The sequence below is a fragment of the Adiantum capillus-veneris genome, chromosome 22 (assembly GCF_014529385.1).
Source record: "Adiantum capillus-veneris isolate H3 chromosome 22, ASM1452938v2, whole genome shotgun sequence".
NCBI classification, from domain to species: domain Eukaryota; kingdom Viridiplantae; phylum Streptophyta; class Polypodiopsida; order Polypodiales; family Pteridaceae; genus Adiantum; species Adiantum capillus-veneris.
In genome coordinates this window covers 124,993,718-124,999,866 of record NC_140952.1, presented here as the reverse complement: position 1 = coordinate 124,999,866, position 6,149 = coordinate 124,993,718, and positions in this window count along the sequence as shown.

The following is a 6,149-nucleotide window of genomic DNA, read 5'->3' as shown; positions in this document are numbered from 1 at the left end:
TGAACAAGTACTACTAGACAAAGGTGCATCCAATTTATTGTCATGCAAAGTGTGCACCAGTCCTTTTGGCATACCTCTAGCCTGCTCATTTTTAGCCCTTTCCTCATCAAGTACATCATGTACATCTACATCAGTAATAGGCTGATCTGTAACATTTTCAGAAAACCCCATAGGCTGTACATTTGCCTCATTGCAACTTACAATTGTATTTCCGCCACTGAAAAGAGGCAACAAAGTGTCATAAATGTCCTATGAGCTTACATTACTGTCTCTAGTACATGACAGCAAGGGCTGAACAGAATTTTCCACAAACACTACATCCCGTGAAACCTGAATACGTTTTATTTGCGGATGATACAACCTGTAACCTTTGCTTTCAGCACTATAACCAACTAAAATACATTTGATAGCCTTGTCATCCAATTTTTTGCGGTGTGTTTGTGGCACCAAAGCATTTGCCAAATAGCCAAAACCACGCATGTGCTCAATAGAAGGCTTTCTATCATGCCATGCTTCATATGGAGTAATAGACTGCAAAGCTTTCATAGGACACCTGTTTAGTACATAAGTGGCACACATAATGGCCTCGAGCCAAAAAGAATGCAGCAAAGCTTGACTTTTGACCATACATCGTGCCATTTCCGTAAGTGACCTGTTTTTCCTCTCAGCAACACCATTTTGCTGAGGTGTATAAGGCATTGTACATTGGTGTTTTATCCCATGACTAGCCAGAAATGCATTGAATTCATGAGACATATACTTCCCCCCTCGATCGGAACGAAGGGTGCCCATAGTACATTTCGCAACATTTTCAACCATAGCTAGAAATTGTTTGAAGCACATAAAAACTTCGGACTTCGCTTTAAGCGAAAATACTCATGCTTGCCTGGAGTAATCAGCAATGAAATTCACGAAGTAAAGGTAATTGCCCAAGGACGGAGTTTGCATGGGCCCACAAACATCATTATGCACAAGCTGCAACCTGCATGTGGCCCGAACTGAACCATCCTTTGGAAACTTAGAACGCTGCATCTTACCCAAAATATAGCCTTCACAAACATGTTTGACAGGTGCTTCAAGAGGGGGCAAAGAAGCAACCATATCAAATTTCTGCAAACGCAACAAACTGGCAAAATTCAGATGACCAAAATGTGCATGCCAAAGTTTTGCATCTGAAATAGCCCTTGAATCCTGCAACAACATTTGCAAAATTTTGTCCACACTTGTCATACAAAGTGAGCTTATACAACCCATGTCACAAAAGGCCACATGCAACAATTTCATCACCAAAACTCAGATCATGAACTGTACATCTGAGAGCTGTAGCTTCGATCTATGCTAAAAAGAGAAGACAAAAAGAGTTTTTTGACAAGCATGTGCGCACGAAAGAGTTCAAATCATCCACAAATTTGACTACAAGTCCACGTCTAGCAAGTGCGGATACAGACAAAAGATTCTTCTTGATCCCAGGTGCATAAAGTGTTGGGGTATAGGCGTCTGTGCCTTGCCCGGCCGCCCAGAGTCTGGGCGTCCACTGACTTGTATACCTTATACATAGCATAAGTGTATAGGGGGCTGCTCACTCTTTTGAGTCTCCCCACCCACATCCTATGTGTGTCTCCTTCTCTCTCTCTCACTCTCCGTCTGTGGTGCTCCCCGATCCCCTTCAATTGGTATCAGAGCGTAGGTGCGGAGGGAGCGCGTGTGTGCACAGTCACGACGACAGCGGAGAGCCGGTTTCATTCCCGAAATCGCGTCCGCGCGCGCGGACTTTTAAGAGTGCAAACAGGGTTTCGACTTCGGCATCGGCAAATTCAGCTTTCCGAGAGCGTTTCCAACAAGTGTGCTGCTGTTTTACCCCCCTTTCGAAGCCATTCGAGCCATCAAAAACTTCATTCGAGCTACGGTTGAGGAGCTGCATTTTTCAGCCCTCTTTTGGCAGTTTATGCTATGTTTTTGGGTCGAAACGGAGGTTTTTTGGCATAGCTTTCACACCCGGACTCGGATACATGAGTTTTGGCACGCTCCGGACGCGCTCTTCATATCAGAATTTTAAAATTCTGAACGCTGAATTTTCTGCAGCAGCAGTTGTTTATTGTGTGTCGAGGATTCCACACATGGTTTGCTCTCAAATGTGAGAGTGATATTTGCTGCAAGTTTCCTCACAGGTGGGAGGATACAATGTATGCCCTATGTGGTTTGATGCTCAGGGAGACTAATGTGATTGCATTTTGAGCTCGGCAATGTATGCCTCGAGCATGTTTTTTGGCAGTCACAAGTAGAGCAGATATTTGTGTACTAGATTTGCAGGTGTTTGCAATGATGTATGCAAAGTGTGGAGATTGGTGAATGCATTTGGAGTGCGGTTTGATGCGCTTTGGTTGCTCATGGTTTTGAGCGTGCAGTCAGTTTGGTTATTGGTTTTGTGGCCGTTTTACTGACGAAACTCTGGAGAAATTTTCCCAGGAGTTTTATGCGTATCATTTATGCGATCTAGGTAGAGATTGCGGGTTGCACTCAGCATTTGTGTGCGGTGTTCTCTGCAGGTGGGAGATTTGTGCGTGTGTATGCATCGATACCGCACATTGTGGGCTTGGTGATTAGCTCACGGGTTTGACAGGAGTACAATTATCTTGACACACTCACAAGAGTGAATGTTGTGATGTATGCTTGTGTGGCTACGAGCTAGGTAGCCGGATTCGAGCACTAATGGCTTGAGGTTTTTCAGCAGGTTTCAGCTACAGGTTTACAAGTTTACAGGCAGGTTTGAGGGCTTATTCGGGCGCTGAATTTTCAGCCATTGTTTCCTCTTTGCAGGTGTCCATGTATGGCTCAGTTGTAGGCTGATCTGGGACACGTTTGTGACTTGTTTATGCAGTTGTTTAAGGGCTGAATTTTGGGGCTGATTTGCAGCCATATTTGCAGACTTTTGTTGATGCGATTCGAGCCAGTTTAGGGCTGATTTGGTTGACATTTACTACTCATTGTTGGTTGCTCTTTTGCGAGCATTATGGCTGATTTTTCATTTGACTTCCAGCGTTATGGTCTGACACAGTTTGATGGTGCAGATTTTGTTGCTTGGAAGGAGCATATGCTTGTTGCATTGACGGATTTGGGGCAGGATAAACCCTTGCGTGGTTTATCGGCGAAGCCCAAGTCTATGCGTGATGATGATTGGCAGGATCTTGATGAGTTAGCAATGTCTACGATTCGTTTGCATCTGGTTGAGTCTGTTGACTGGCAGGTCTCGAGGGAGACTACAACTCATGCTTTATGGCAGAGTTTACATGCTATGTACGCGACATCCATGTCTACAGGGGAGTCTAGTCCCACTTCTATGTCCATGGGAGAGATTGGTCCCACACGCAAGTCTCGACGGCATAGAGACTTGACATGTTGGCATTGTGGACATAGAGGGCACATTAGGCGTCGATGTTTCAGGCATTTGAGACAACAGAGGCGACAGATGCGTGATGCAGATTTGGGCATGACAGATGCTAGTGAGATCAGTACGGTGGTTATTGAGTATGCTTGTGACGACGATGTCACATTTACATCTAGCTTGTCTTCAGACGATCTTATGTCTACGGATTGCATATCGGATTGCACATTGTCTTCACATTGGTTACTAGATTCAAATGCTACTTTCCATGTCACGTCGCATCGTGAGTGGTTTAGCAAGTTTTCTAGTGGGAGACTTGGTTGTGTGCACATGGCTGATGGTGTTGTGTATGACATTGAGGGTGCAGGAGACGTATGTTTGTCCTTGCCCAGTGGTATGAGATTTACCCTGCGTCATGTGCGTTATGTGCCAGATCTGAGATGGGATTTGATCTCAGTCAGACAGTTACGGGATAGTGGATGTCAGGTATCGCTGCTTGAGCGATCTTTTGCGTTGCATTTGTGTTCAATGGTGATTGCGAGAGGTGCTAGAGTTGGCACATGGTACCCATTGCACGTAGTACTGGTGCGAGATGGTCGAGTCTCAATCTTGTTACAGCCATGCAGAGAGCGAGAGACCAAGACAGTCTCTTTTGCTCATGGGTTGCAGGGTGCTTTGCATGGAGTGCAAAGTAGTGAGCTCGTTGTGCACACAGTTAGGGTACAACTTGAGCAGTCACACAGAGAGGTGACAGAGTCAGACATGCATGCTTTGCTAGTGACTGAGCAAAGCAGAGAGTCAGTTGTGCGAGATACTTCTATGCAGGATAGACAGGTAGAGCGGTCTTGCTCTAGTGAGTCACGACAGGAGGACGTTGTGCAAGAGTCTATGCATACAGAGTTAGAGCATGAGAGCTCTAGTGAGTCACAACAGATTGAGTGGTCATGTTTGCAGTGGATGATTGCAGAGGAGGCTGAGACGTCAGCGATTATGCAATCATTCCTTTCTATGCTCGACAGTGAGCATGGGGATATAGTTGTGCAGGATATGTCTTCCAGAAGACACCTAGAGCAGCTGGTTTGCTCTGAGGTTGCACGACAGGTTGATGCGTCTTTTGTGGACAGTCTGGAGATGCATGTGGCTGACACGCCTTGTCAGTCACAGATGCCTATTTCCAAGGATATATATGTTGATGCATGCTCTATAGAGCTAGCAGGGCCCGCTAGCATTGCATCGGCATTCGGTGGTCTCATGTATGAGATGCTGATCTTGAGACTGGATATCGCAGCTACAGTGGGAGCATTTGCAGTTGGGGTTGTCAGTCGTTTGTTGACTGATGATGGCATAGTGCACGAGAGAGATATGCAGGTATTGCGTACATACTTGCAGTACGTGTGCGGTACGTCTGGTGGTGTATGGACTTACACGGGAGCAGGACAGCCGGATGCACACGATGACAGCCAGCCAGTGGGCATCGGTTGAGAGCGGTTTTCTCTCGCCTTTTATAGTCTTTAGACTGATTCTCTTGCTTAAAGGCACAGTCGCCTTTAAGTGGGAGGTTGTTGGGGTATAGGCGTCTGTGCCTTGCCCGGCCGCCAAGAGTCTGGGCGCCCACTGACTTGTATACCTTATACATAGCATAAGTGTATAGGGGGCTGCTCACTCTTTTGAGTCTCCCCACCCACATCCTATGTGTGTCTCCTTCTCTCTCTCTCTCTCACTCTCCGTCTGTGGTGCTCCTTGATCCCCTTCATAAAGTGCATCAACAAGTGTGAAAGAACTTCCATTTGCAGCAGTAAGCACAATCTTTTCAACTCCGGATAAGAGGCATTGTTGGCACAAGTGACTGAATTCCCATGAGGGACAGACTCGAGAGAGGTGAACAATTCACGATGTGAGGTAATGTGCTTTGTAACACCACTGTCAAAATACCACACATGTGAATCTGCAACAACTGACAAGCATGCATCATGGACAGCAGGATTGTAAGTGCACTTTGCGCTAAAAGCCCATTCTGCATCGACATCAGCATCACAGTCTCCTTTTACAGAAGACTCAACAATGGCTACATTTGTAGTGGAACCAGCATTTGTAGTGGAACCACCCTCTTTCTTCTTAGCCTCTTTGGCCTTCAACTTAGGACACCGCTTGATCAAGTGATCATTAGCTTTACAATAATGGCAACACATCTTCTTTTTGCCCTTATCACCAGAATTTCCAGACAAATTGCTGCCAACAGAAGCATTAGGAATAAAAGTTTTGCCACTCGCACCAGAACCATAAGAAGTGGCTGCATTGCTGTTACCACCTTTCTTTGAGAAGCAATAAAAGCCTATTCAACTGCACGTTGCCTATTCCTGTTTTTTCTGGAGAGTGACTCTTGCAACAGCAATGTGCATAATGCATCAAACTTGACAACTTCAGGATTTCCTTGGGTCATCAGTCTCCAAGTACTAGCAAAATCCTGGTAGGAATCTGGTAAGGCATCAAGAACTGTTTGCACAAGGGAACTGTCTGAAATGACTTCACCTGCAGAAATAAGTTGCTCATTGATATCCTTGACACCAGCAAGGAAAGTGTCCATATCATCTTCCTCATGCATAATCTTCGATTGCAGCTCTTTACGCAACAAAGCAATTTCAGCCTCATTGCGACTTGCATAAAGACCGGCCAATATATCCCAATCCTGTTTTGCAGATTTTGCTGAACGGATGTGAGGAACAATGGTGTGCTTCACAGACAACGTAATCAATGCATGAGCATGCGC